Source organism: Amblyraja radiata, chromosome 3, assembly GCF_010909765.2.
Source record: "Amblyraja radiata isolate CabotCenter1 chromosome 3, sAmbRad1.1.pri, whole genome shotgun sequence".
In the NCBI taxonomy this organism is placed as follows: Eukaryota; Metazoa; Chordata; class Chondrichthyes; order Rajiformes; family Rajidae; genus Amblyraja; species Amblyraja radiata.
The window spans coordinates 86384030-86397855 of NC_045958.1; positions in this window are offsets into that span (position 1 = coordinate 86384030).

Here is a 13826-nt window from a genome sequence, read left to right on the forward strand (position 1 = left end):
ATGTGTCAAGTACTCCGTTTTTTTTCCAGATTTTCCCATTAAAACCTATAAATTTGTGATCTTAATTCCTGAATTTTAATGAAACATTTGGCACCTAGACATCACCATATCCTGGAGTTGGGGTGAATGCCATTCTTTCAGCTTAATGTAGCCAAGGCACCAACTGAATTCAAACATTGCATCACTGCTTGCTGACTAACCCTGACATTAATGAACTTTGCTACTTTTTGATCACCTCAATAATAATTAATAATCATGATTTCAATTCATTGTGAGTTGTGCTACTATTCAATGTATGAAAACTCACTGAATCTTTCAGGGAAGGTAAAATAATGTTCATTTTAATCAAAATATTGTACAATGTTGTGTATTTTGCTTAAATTTCTAATACAATGATACAATTTATTTGTTGTGATTTGAACCTCATTGAGGTTCAAACAAAATTTGGTTTCTGCAGTCATACAGACAAGAAAAAGAACCAAGACACAACACAATTTACACAAACATCCATCACAGTGAATCTCCTCCTCACTGTGATGGAAGGCAAAGTCTTATCTCTGTATTTTGAAAAGTGTTTTTAATTCCTCCCATTTTATGGTATTTGTTACCACACTTTGTACTATAGTAGCTCAAAAGGCATTGTAAATTGCAGTAAATACATCAAGCTTTATATATCTGTGATTAAATATAAGACATTTTTATTCTGCTGAGACCTATTTCCAGATTGATTAGTAGGACTGGGTGTTATAATCCCTAAAATTTCACTACAATTGGCATTCTTGGGTATGACCACTAGGTGAATTTGCTAACAATCAGACACATCTTCAGTTGCGTACCTCAACGTCACTGGGTGTTTCGACCTTTTATCACAAGACACCCTCAGTCGAGGCAGGCCCACCACAGGTTGATCAGACCTGGGTGTGTGTCTTATTGTTAGCCTCTAGATGGTCACGTGGCAGCCCAGACAGCATCTTTCCACTTTAGCCACAGCCAGTGACTGCTCCGTTCGGCAGCATTGGCAAGTTATTTTATTGCCCTCCTTTGTGCTTGCCCTTTGACTCCTACTTCCCTCAGGAGCCTTGCGGTGGAACTGGCTACAAAGCCGCTGCACCCCACCTCCACTGGACACACCCTTACACACCAGCCTCTCTCCTCTGCTGCAAGGTTTGAATATCGAAGCTTTTTCCTTTCATAAGCCTCGTCCACAGCCTCCTCCCAGGAGACCGTCAGCTCAATGATGAAAACGCCAACAGGAGTTGGACCAGAGAACGAGGTCTGTTCGCAGGTTGGTAACTGCGATTGCAACTGGGAGCGAAAGCCTCTGGCCTAGGTCAACACGCATTTCCCAATCCCTGGCGGCATTCAGTGGGCATGAGTTGAGAGGCGAGGGTTTAGTCCTCCGTTTCTCTCCTTCCCGGATGAAGGATGGCATTTGCGGGAATGTTATCTGGGCATTGATAGGCATGGCGTTGGTGGTAACTCTCTTGCACTCGAGTTCAGCGGCCAAACACCTCAGCACCTGGTTGTCGCCAGGTGTATCTGCCTTGTGTTAGGCTGGTCTTACAACCGACCAGGATGTGCTTGAGGTTTGCTGGAACTGCACACAGGGGGCAGGCTGGATCCTCTCCAAGCCAAAGATTTAGGTTTGTGGGAGAGGGAAGGAGGTCATATGTGGCTCTGATAATGAAGCTCAACTTATTTGACTCCATGGTCCACAGCTCTCTCCATGTGATCTTCCTCCTCTCAACGCCATCCCACGTCATCCAGCGGCCTTGTTTGGCTTGGGATATGGCTTTGGCACACCTGGCTGCTTCTTCCTGGTAGCGCACCTCCTCCTCCACCAGGTGCCGACGTTCAGCTGGAGTAGACTTTCGCCAGGTAGGTTTCATTGCTCCCAGGCCAAAGCCCCTTCGGCCTTGTTGGATATGGCCCACTATGTCCCGGTGTTGGAGGGCGGATTTGGCGTTCAGTACCACTGCTGCTGGAGTCCATTTCTTCCCTGTTGCTAGGGTTGGAGCGACACCTCTTATTATTGGGTCCCGGGATTCTGTTAGTGTCATGTCCAGCCTCACTTTGGCACATTTGTATTCCTCCACCAGGCTTGAGACTGGCAGTGAGAGGGCTCCATTCCCATAAAGCCCCATGCTGCTGAGGCATCTCGGTAGCCCAAGTCACTTCCTCACTTGTGAGTTCACCAGTCTCTCCAGCTGGTTGACATGGGATAAAGTGACCTCGTAGATGGTAATTGGCCACATGAGTCGGGGCAGTAGACCGAATTGAAGGCACCAAAGCTTCAGCTTCCCTGGGAGAGCAGGGGTGTTGATTTGCTTGAGGCCACTGATTGTATCCTGCCTGAGTTGTTCCACCTGATCTGCATCCTTGAGGTATGCGGTGCACCATCGCCCGAGGCTTTTGACAGGCTTCTCCAGGACAGTTGGTACTGTCTCATTATTGATGCGGAACCTTTTGTCAGTGAGCCGGCCTTTGACGATGGAAATACTGCAGGATTTGCTGGGTTTAATCCCCATTCGTGCCCATTTGATGTTTTCCTGGAGTTTATCCAGCAGGCGTTTGGTGCATGCTTTTGTTGTTGTTATTGTGGTCATGTCATCCATGTACGCTCTGATTGGAGGAAGATGCAGCCCACTCTTCAAGCGTTCCTCTCCGACCACCCATCGTGATGCTCAAATGATGAGCTTCATTGCCACGGTGAAAACCAGAGGAGAAATGGTACAGCCTGCCATTATGCCTACCTCAAGGTGCTGCCAGGCGGTGGTGTTGCCCTGTGTTGTGACACAGAACTGGAGGTCCTGGAAGTAAGCTTTTACCAGCTTTGTGATGACCACTGGGACCTGGAAGAAACTAAAAGCTGCCCAAAGAGTCTCATGGGGCACCGAACCAAAGGCATTGGCAAGATCTAAGAAAACCACATGCAGATCTCTCTTTTCCTTCTTGGCAGTTTGTATCTGGTGCCAGATGACGTTGAAACAAATTTAAACAATCTCAGAACAGCCTCAGAATGTTGAAATCATTATAAAACATTGTTTAAATATATAATGTTTGTGAAGAAAATAAAATCACATTTAATTTTGAAACTTGCTGATTTATTGTGTTTCCTAAAGGTGAGGTTGAATGATTGAATGATTCCAGGTAATTTAATACAATATGAAGTAAAAAGGGAATTAAATAAATCTGATCTGCTGGAAGTTTATAAACAAGCACTTGTAAGTCCAGAAACAAAGTTGGTCTTTGAAAGTGCATTATATATTTTACCTGATAAATGAGACTATGAGTTCCACGTGAGTGACACAGACTTATATTGGTGGCTTGGTAGAAAACCAAAGAAACCCTTCTTCATTGATTCAATGGTTTATTTGTTGTCACCTGTCCAGAGAAACAGTGAAATGGTTGTTCTGCATGCTATCCATCAAATCATCCATGGATACCATACAATAGATACGCTTCCGGAACAGCATGCAGAGAATCGCCACATTCCAGCACCAGTTTGCAACTTCCAAGTCTCTGAATTAGAATTAGAATTAGATTCCTTTATTGTCATTCAGACCTTTCGGTCTGAACGAAATTATGTTGCCTGCAGTCATACACAGAACCAATAAAAACAAAACATACAATAACACAAATTAAACATCCACCACAGTGAGTTCACCAAGCACATCCTCGCTGTGATGGAGGCAAAGTCTTAGTCTCCGTCTTATCCCTCCTTGTTCTCCCTCTGCGCTGAGGCGATCGATCCAGGCCGGAGATGCCGCCCTCCAGTCCAGCGGACCTCCGTGGTGATGTCGCCTCCGCCGAAAGCCGGAACGCCGTCTCCGCTCCGAGACGGCCCGCCACAGCATCAGCTCCGGGCAGCCGCCCCAGCTCCAGGCCGCCGCCCCAGCTCCGGGTCCCGCAGTCTCCGCTCCGGGCCGCCGCCCCAGCTCCGGGTCCCGCAGTCTCCGCTCCGGGCCGCCGTCCCAGCTCCGGGTTCCGCAGTCTCCGCTCCGGGCCGCTGCCCCAGCTCCAGGCCGAAGCGACCGATCTCGGCCGAAGGAGACATGCAATTCTCGTATCTCTCGTATTGATTATTGATCCTATTGATTATTAATTGCACAAATAATGTGTCCAATTATAAGCATTTTCAGTTGCTTTATACAGTAATTGTTGGTGATAATTGCATTTATGATTCAATTTATGACGTAAAATTTAATCTGAATGAAGACTGTATAAAATTAATTGACATGACCCATTCTTAGGAATTCTGGACCGTCCAGTGACCATGTCACCCACCATCATGAATTGCTACAATGTCTGTGCTGAACATAATACCAACACTTAACTACCTGCACATAATCCATATCCCTCCATTCCCTGCATATTCATATGCTTCTCCAAATATCTCTTAAATGTCACCATCATTCCCAGCAGCAAGTTGCAGACACCCACCATCCCCTGTGTAAAAAAGCTTTCCCTGCACATCTATAAACTTTGCACCTCTCACCATAAAGCTATGGCCTCATGTATTTTCCATCCTGGGTAAAAGGTACTGATTGTCTATCCTAAACCTCTAATCAATTCTTCTAGTTTAATTTACTATTGTCACCTGTACTGAGGTACAGTGAAATACTTTTGTTGGTGCTACCTGTTGTACTTATACTATCCAACACCCACGAGGGACAATTTACATTAGAATAGAATAGAATAGAATCTTTAATTGCCACGCAACCAGGGTTGGTGGTATTTGGGTTCGGTACATGATGGTACACTGCTTTTGTTACATACCACTAATAACACAGATCACTGTAATAAAGTGCATCCATACCACATCACAAATCACAAATCTCACCAACAATACATAGTGCAAAAGAACAAACAAAGACCATAGACAAGACACTGTATACATCAAAAGTCATATTATTGTCTGATTATTGGACGGAATTGAGAGTTCTTATTGCTGAGGGGAAGAAACTGTTTTTAAAGCGGGTGGTTTTAGTAGCAAGTGACCTGAGGCGCCTCCCCGAAGGGAGAGACTGAAAAAGGTGATTTGCTGGATGGGAGTGGTCCGAGATGATCTTTTTTGCCCGTTGTGAGGTACGTTGGAGATAACTTGAATGGATTGAGGGGAGGGGGGAGTTGATGATCCTGGATGCCTTGGAGACAATGCGTTGTATTCTGTGTAGTGAGTGACTATCGGTGTTACCGTACCAGACTGTGATTGAGGAGGTGATGATGCTTTCAATGATTGATTGATAGAAACGGACCAGGAGGTGTTTATCAACTCTGAACTTTTTGAGCTGTCTGAGGAAATATAGACGTTGTTGACCTTTCTTGATGACGTGGTCTGCATTGATGTGCCATTTTAGATTATTGGAGATATAGGTGCCTAGAAACTTAAATGAGTTCGTGGAGGTTATGGGGTGAGAGTTGACATGGACCAGGGGTTTGTGGTTTTGATTGCGTCTAAAATCTATGATGATTTCTAAGGTTTTTGAAGTATTAAGCTGAAGGTTGTTGTCTGCGCACCATTTGACTGCGCTATCGACTGTTAGATGGTATTGTGATTCTTTGTTGTCTGAGATTAGGCCAATTATTGTTGTGTCGTCTGCATATTTAAAAATTTTAACTGAGCTGCATTGGGATGTGAGGTTGTTGGTGTAAAGTGAGAAGAGCTGGGGTGACAGAACGCACCCTTGGGGGGCTCCTATGTTGAGAGTCAAAGGGCTGGAGAGTTTTTCACCCACCTTGACTCTTTGCTGTCTGTTTGTTAGAAAGTGTAGAATCCAATGGCACATGGCTGGGTGGATGCTCATGTCCAACATTTTATTGTAGAGTTTAATCGGGTGTATAGTATTAAAGGCCGAGCTAAAATCTATAAACAGGATGCGTGCATAGGTGTTCGGTGATTCCAGATGATGAAGGGAATAGTGAAGAGCTAAGTTGATAGCATCCTCAACAGACCGGTTGGCCCTATATGCAAATTGGAAAGGGTCCATGATGGGGGCAGTGTGGGTTTTGAGATGGGTGAGGACTATGTGCTCAAAGGCCTTCATGGCGACTGATGTTAATGCCACAGGTCTATAATCGTTCAGGCAGCTCACCTTGGAGGACTTGGGCACAGGGATGATAATGGATGATTTAAAACACTGCGGGACTCTGCATTGGCTGAGGGAGGTGTTAAAGATGGAGGTGAACACAGGGGCCAGCTGAGCTGCACAGTGGTTGAGAGCAGCGGGGCTGAGGTTGTCAGGCCCTGCCGCTTTTCTTTTATTAAGATTTTTGAAGGCCGCCCTAACCACCTCCTCAGAGATGGTGAATGGTGCTGAGTTAGGTGGGGGGGGAGGCATGGATGGCGGGGTGGCATTGTCAAAACGTGCATAAAAAGTGTTCAGCTTTTCCGGTAAATCCGGATCCTCGTCTGGGATGGGAACAGGACGTTTTTTGTAGTCCGTCATCTTCTGTAGATGTTTCCAGACTTCTCTTGAATTGTGGGTTTTGAGTTGTTGTTCCAATTTGTTTGAATAAGCTAATTTTGCTTTCCGAATTGCAGACCTGAGTTCATATTTTGCTGATTTATACTGAACCTTGTTACCGTTGATGTAGGCTGCATTTTTCTTTTTGCGAAGAAGTTGTAATACCAAGTTATACCAAGCTAATTAACCTACAAACCTGTCCGTCTTTGGAGTGTGGGAGGAAACCAACGATCTCGGAGAAAACCCACGCAGTTCACAGGGAGAACGTAAAACTCCGTACAGACAAGCACCCCTGGTCAGGATTGAACCCAGGACTCTGGCACTATAGGCCAGGAATGCCCCTGTCCCACTTAGGAAACCTGAACGGAAACCTCTGGAGACTTTGTGCCCCACCCAAGGTTTCCGTGCAGTTCCTGGAGGTTGCACGTGGTTGCGGAGGTTGCAGGTAGTGGAAGCAGGTAGGGAGACTGTCAAAAAGCTCCGGGAACCTCCGGGAACCGCACGGAAACCTTGGGCGGGGCACAAATTCTCCAGAGGTTTCCTTTCAGGTTTCCTAAGTGGGAAAGGGGCAGAACTCTACCGCTGCACCACTGTGCCATCCAAGTCACATCTAGTCTTCCCTTGTGCACCACCTGGAAAACCCACCCACGTCAATCCTGTCCTGGGCTTCTCTTTTTATCTCCATCCATAATTATTGACTCAACTTTGCTATCTCACTGTTAATAAAACTCTTATGCACGCAACTCCCATCTCCCAGCTGCATCGCCCCTTGGTGCACTAAGCACTAACCGTGAAGAATAGAGAGACCAGGAAGGAGAGATAGTGGAGGAGAGATAGTGGAAGAAATGGACACCCAGAGCTGGGAGACAGAGAAATGAGGAGAAAAGGGTGAGGGAAGGGTGGGAATGGAGAGATGGAAGAGAGAGAAGGGGAGGGGGAGGGGGGGATAGAAAAGGAGAGATCAGTAAATGAGAGATCAACAGCAGCAGATGGGAGAAGGAGAGATGGGGAGGTGAAAAGCAGATGATGGGACGAACGAAGATGAAAAAGGAGAGATCAAAAGTGGGAGAAGGGAGGAAGAGACTAGAGAGAGGGAAATGAGAAAGAATGAGATTGTGGGCTGTATATTTCCTTGTTTCTGGAGGAATCTCAGCATATTGAGAATCGGCAATAATAATACTGCCATTTCAAGAAAAGAGGGAGAGAAAAATATAAGAATAACAGAGTTGTTAATATTGCAATAGTTTCAACAAAATTAATGGAATCTAATATTAAGGATATTGTAACAGGGCTGTTAGAAAAGCCTAAAATAATATGACACCCAGGTATTACGAAGCGAAATCTATTATTGTGATTTCTAAGAAAGGATGCAAACATCTCTACCATAAAGGGAAGTAGTGCATGTGCTGTACCAAGATTTTCAGAAAGCATTTGAATGCTCTGTCAGAAAAGGATTGTTGCATAAAATATAGGGTCCCAGATGTATATCACATTTTAGTATGGTTAGAGCATTGTTAATGATTACCGAAAAATCTACAAATAAAAGGAACTCCAGATGCTGGTTTCCAAAAATAAAGACAGAAAGCACTGAAGTAATTCAATGGGTCTGTTGAAAGGTTCATTGATTCAATGGTGCCTTATTGCCACATATACCTAGGTGCAGTGAAATTCCTTTTTGCACACAGTAATTTCACTGTACCTAGGTACATGTGACAATAAGGTACCATTGAACCATTAAAGTATCATTGACCCGCTAAGTTACCCCAGCACTTTGTGTCTTTTTTTTTGCAAACCAGCATCTGCAGTTCCTTATACCGAGGAATAAAAAGGTTGGTTTCAGTCAACAGAACGTTACAATTGGATGTCTGCAGGAATCATTGTTTAACAATTTATATCAACGACTTGAATGAAAATGCAGGCTGTTTATTATCAGTACAGTTTGTTCTGCCATAACACGTTTCCAATTTGGATTTACATGCTTGATAAGTCAGGAAATATTATTTGTATTATTATTGGTAATAATGCAATTTTGATCAACTCTGGCAGTACTTTGGAAATTGACAAGAAGGGAAAAAAACATCTTGGTAAAACTGGAAAAAAATATTTGCAGGAACAGACTCCATTGTCTCGTCAGAACACAGTTTGTGAGTTTTACAGAGGGTGGTCATAGAAATTGACAATCAATTGTTTCTATTGATACTGGTACAACTATGCTCTATTAAACAATGTAACATGAAGCCTCTAGTATCTTTTAAACATGCAGTAACAAAAAATAAATTCTAGCAACACGTAGTTCTGCTAATAATGCATGTTTCCATGCGGTAAATTGGATACAATGTAATTGACGGATTAAGAAGAGCATGATGCTGGCAGAAGAAGGGTCTCCACCCGAAACGTCACCCATTCCTTTCTCTCCAGAGATGCTGACTGTCCCTCTGAGCTACTCCAGCATTTTATGTCTATGATGCTGGCAGAATTGGTTGTAACGTGATTTCAATCAGCAACTGAAGAACTACGTAAAAGTTTATTTGGAAGTTGGCAAGCAGAAAAAATAGCTGCTGATTATTTCAATGGCATCAGACAATATTGTCTCTTAAGAACAGCAGTCCATCAGTTTCACTGCAGCTGGCCATTCAATTGACAAGCAATCGCATAAAGTGACAAGTCAAGTTTATTGGCATCTATGCAGGTATGGTGAAGTACAGGTACAATGGAAATTTTTGCTTGCAGCATGCACATGCACTTGCACATAGGGCGAGACAAACACAAAAATAACTTATCCATAAATTACATATAAATTCAACATAACATTTCTAAAAGAAAGAGGACTAAGACAACAAAAACTAAGGCAGTGCAAAAATACAATTGAAAAGAAAGTCCATGGTAGTTCTAGAGTTGGACTGTAGTGTTTCATGGTCAAGATAAGAATAAAATTGTACAGATTGATTCAGGAAAGTAGCTGTTCCTGAACCTGGTGCTGTGAGATTTCAAGCTTATGTACCTTCTGCCTGATGGTAGCAATGAGTAATAATCATGGACCATATTGTGGGGATTCTTGATGATAGATGCCACCTTCTTGAGGCAGTGTCTCACATAGATGCTTTTGATGGAAGGGAAGGTTGTTCCCAGGATGGACCGGGCTGATTCCGCCACTCTTTACAGCCTTTTGCATTCCTGTACATTAGAATTGCCAGGCAGGTCATTATGCAACCGGTCAGGTTACTTTCTACAGTACATCTGGCGATGTTTGTTAGAGCATTTGGTTACATAGCAAATCTCATTAAACTTCTGAGAAAGTAGAGGCACTGGTAATCCTTCTGTGCGATCTATGCACTGGATGCAGGACAGTTCATCCGAGATATTAACACCAAGGAATTTGCGGCTCCTAACTCTCGCCTCCATTGGCACCAATTGGCGCCTGATCTCCCGACTTCCCCTTTCTGAAGTCAAGAATGAGTTCCTTGGTTTTGATGTTGAGCGAGAGGTTGTTGCTGCAGCACCACTCAACCAGTGGCTCCATATCTCTCACCTCTACACTGACTCTTCACCATCTTTAATCAGGCTTTACTGGGCTTTACCTTGCACTAAACATTATTCCCTTTATCCTGTACCTGTGCACTATGAATGTCTTGATTGTAATCATGTATAATCTTTCCACTGATTGAATTGAATTGAATTTCCTTTATTGTCATTCAGAACTTTCAGTCTGAACGAAATGTTGTGCCTGCAGTCATACATATAATAATAAATAACAAAACACACAATAAACACAAATTAACATCCACCACAGTGAGTTCACCAGGCACCTCCTCACTGTGATGGAAGGCAAAAGTCTTAAAGTCTCTGTCTCTTCCCTCCTTGTTCTCCCTCTGCGCCGAGGCAATCCAGGCTTCCGTTGTTGTGACCCCGCCGGGTGATGGTAAGTCAGTCCCGCGGCTGAATCCGAGCTCCGCGAACGGGCCGGTTCAAGCTCCGTGGCCCGGGGTGGTCGAAGCTGCCACCCTCCAGTGCAGCGGACGCAGCTGTAGTTGCGGGAGCTCCGGAAAAACAGGTCACCAACCTATGACCTGCGAGCTCCCGACGATGTCGTCCACTGGGCCCGTGGCCCAGCGGTGATGGGATAGCGCAACAAAAAATCTTTTCACAGTACCTCGGTACACGTGACAATAAACTAAATGAAACTAATGCATGATTTAGCCAAATATGGTGATGTCTTTTACAAATGAATAGATGGCATTGGTGCTGAGCTTAGGCACAGTCATTGGTGTACAAAGAGAACAATGAGATGAGCCATGAGGTACACCTATGCAGATAGGCAGTGAAGAGGCAATGTTGTTACTGATCTGCATTCATTGCGATTTGCTGATAAGGAAGTCAAACAAGTCACTTGTACAATAATACTCTATTGAACAATGTAACATGCAGCCTTTAGCATATTTACACGCACGCACACCCCCATCCACATTAACGGGACGGAGGTGGAACGTGTTTCTAGCTTCAGGTTCCTGGGAGTCAACATCTCCGATGACCTCTCTTGGACCCACAATACCTCAACTCTGATCAAGAAGGCTCACCAGCGTCTCTTCTTCCTGAGGAGACTGAAGAAGGTCCATCTGTCTCCTCAGATCCTGGTGAACTTCTACCGCTGCACCATCGAGAGCATCCTTACCAACTGCATCACAGTATGGTATGGCAACTGCTCTGTCTCCGACCGGAAGGCATTGCAGAGGGTGGTGAAAATTGCCCAACGCATCACCGGTTCCTCGCTCCCCTCCATTGAGTCTGTCCAAAGCAAGCGTTGTCTGCGGAGGGCGCTCAGCATCGCCAAGGACTGCTCTCACCCCAACCATGGACTGTTTACCCTCCTACCATCCGGGAGGCGCTACAGGTCTCTCCGTTGCCGAACCAGCAGGTCCAGGAACAGCTTCTTCCCGGTGGCTGTCACTCTACTCAACAACGTACCTCGGTGACTGCCAATCACCCCCCCACCCCCCGGACACTTATTATCACTTATTATTATTTATTCAAATCATTTGCTATGTCGCTCTTCCAGGGAGATGCTAAATGCATTTTGTTGTCTCTGTACTGTACACTGACAATGACAATTAAAATTGAATCTGAATCTGAATCTGAATCTGATTTAGCTTCCAGAATTAAAAATAGACCCATATAATAAAATACCTTTATTTCTGAAAATTCTGTGAGGAAAATAATTCTGTTATTACGAGTCTGTAACTCTCTCACCCCTAAATTCCTTTTCCCATTGACACAATTGTTTTTCTTCACATGATTTTCCTATAACATGGAGTTTGTTCGGATTGCAACTCTCATGTTGTAGCACAAAGACCTACATATAAAATAACTATGCAGTCAACATGAGGGACTTTATCAAATGCTTAACTAAAATCCAGGTGGGCAACCTGCTGCCGTGCCCTCATATATATTCTGATTACCTCTTCAAAATATTTTTGAGACATGATTTCCCACTCTCCCTGAAAATGGTGACCAGGTAGGATGGTGAAATATTTTGGGAGAACAAGAGTTGTGATGCCCAATGGCAGATATGCAAGGTGTTGGTGACACTGCACTTGGAGTGTTGTCTGCAACTTTTAGTCACCCAGTTAGAGGAATTATGTTGCTGGAAAGCATGCAGAGAAAGTTTACAAGGATGAAGGATTTGAATTATTGGGAATGATTGGTTGGGTTGTGGTATTTTTCTCCCTGGAGTGTTAGAGGCCGAGGGATGACCTTATAGAGGTGCATAAAATCATGTGTGGCATACAGTGGCTTGCAAAAGTATTCATACCCCTTGAACTTTTCCACATTTTGTCACGTTACAACCACAAACGTAAATGTATTTTATTGGGATTTTATGTGATAGACCAACACAAAGTGGTGCATAATTGTGAAGTGGAAGGAAAACGATACATGGTTTTCAAATTTTTTTACAAATAAAAAACTGAAAAGTGTGGCGTGCAAAAGTATTCACCCCCCCTGGTCAATACTTTGTAGAACCACCTTTCGCTGCAATTACAGCTGCAAGTCTTTTGGGGTATGTCTCTACCAGCTTTGCACATCTAGAGACTGAAATTTTTGCCCATTCTTCTTTGCAAAATAGCTCAAGCTCAGTCAGATTGGATGGAGAGCGTCTGTGAACAGCAATTTTCAAGTCTTGCCAGAGATTCTCAATTGGATTTAGGTTTGGACTTTGACTGGGCCATTCTCACACATGAATATGCTTTGATCTAAACCATTCCATTGTAGCTCTGGCTGTATGTTTAGGGTCGTTGTCCTTCTGGAAGGTGAACCTCCGCCCCAGTCTCAAGTCTTTTGCAGACTCTAACAGGTTTTCTTCCAAGATTGCCCTGTATTTGGCTCTATCCATCTTCCCATCAACTCTGACCAGCTTCCCTGTCCCTGCTGAAGAAAAGCATCCCCATAGCATGATGTTGCCACCACCATGTTACACAGTGGGGATGGTATGTTCAGGGTGATGTGCAGTGTTAGTTTTACGCCACACATAGCGTTTTGCATTTAGGCCAAAAACTTCAATTTTGATCTCATCTGACCAGAGCACCTTCCTCCACATGTTTGCTGTGTCCCCCACATGGCTTATGGCAAACTGCAAACGGGACTTCTTATGGCTTTTTTCCAACAATGGCTTTCTTCTTGCCATCTTCCATAAAGGCCCGATTTGTGGAGTGCACGACTAATAGTTGTCCTGTGGACAGATTCTCCCACCTGAGCTGTGGATCTCTGCAGCTCCTCCAGAGTTACCATGGGCCTCTTGGCTGCTTCTCTGATCAATGCTCTCCTTGCCCGGCCTGTCAGCTTAGGTGGACGGCCATGTCTTGGTAGGTTTGCAGTTGTGCCATACTCTTTCCATTTTCGGATGATGTATTGAACAGTGCTCTGTGAGATGTTCAAAGCTTGGGATATTTTTTTATAACCTAACCCTGCTTTAAACTTCTCCACAACTTTATCCCTGACCTGTCTGGTGTGTTCCATGGGCTTCATGATGCTGTTTGTTCACTAATGTTCTCTAACAAACCTCTGAGACCTTCACAGAACAGCTGTATTTATACTGAGATTAGATTACACACAAGTGGACACTATTTACTAATTAGGTGACTTCTGAAGGCAATTGGTTGCACTGGATTTTATTTAGGGGTATCAGAGTAAAGGGGGTTGAATACTTTTGCACGCCACACTTTTCAGTTTTTTATTTGTAAAAGAATTTGAAAACCATGTATCATTTTCCTTCCACTTCACAATTATGCGCCACTTTGTGTTGGTCTATCACATAAAATCCCAATAAAATACATTTACGTTTGTGGTTGTGGTTGTAACGTGACAAAA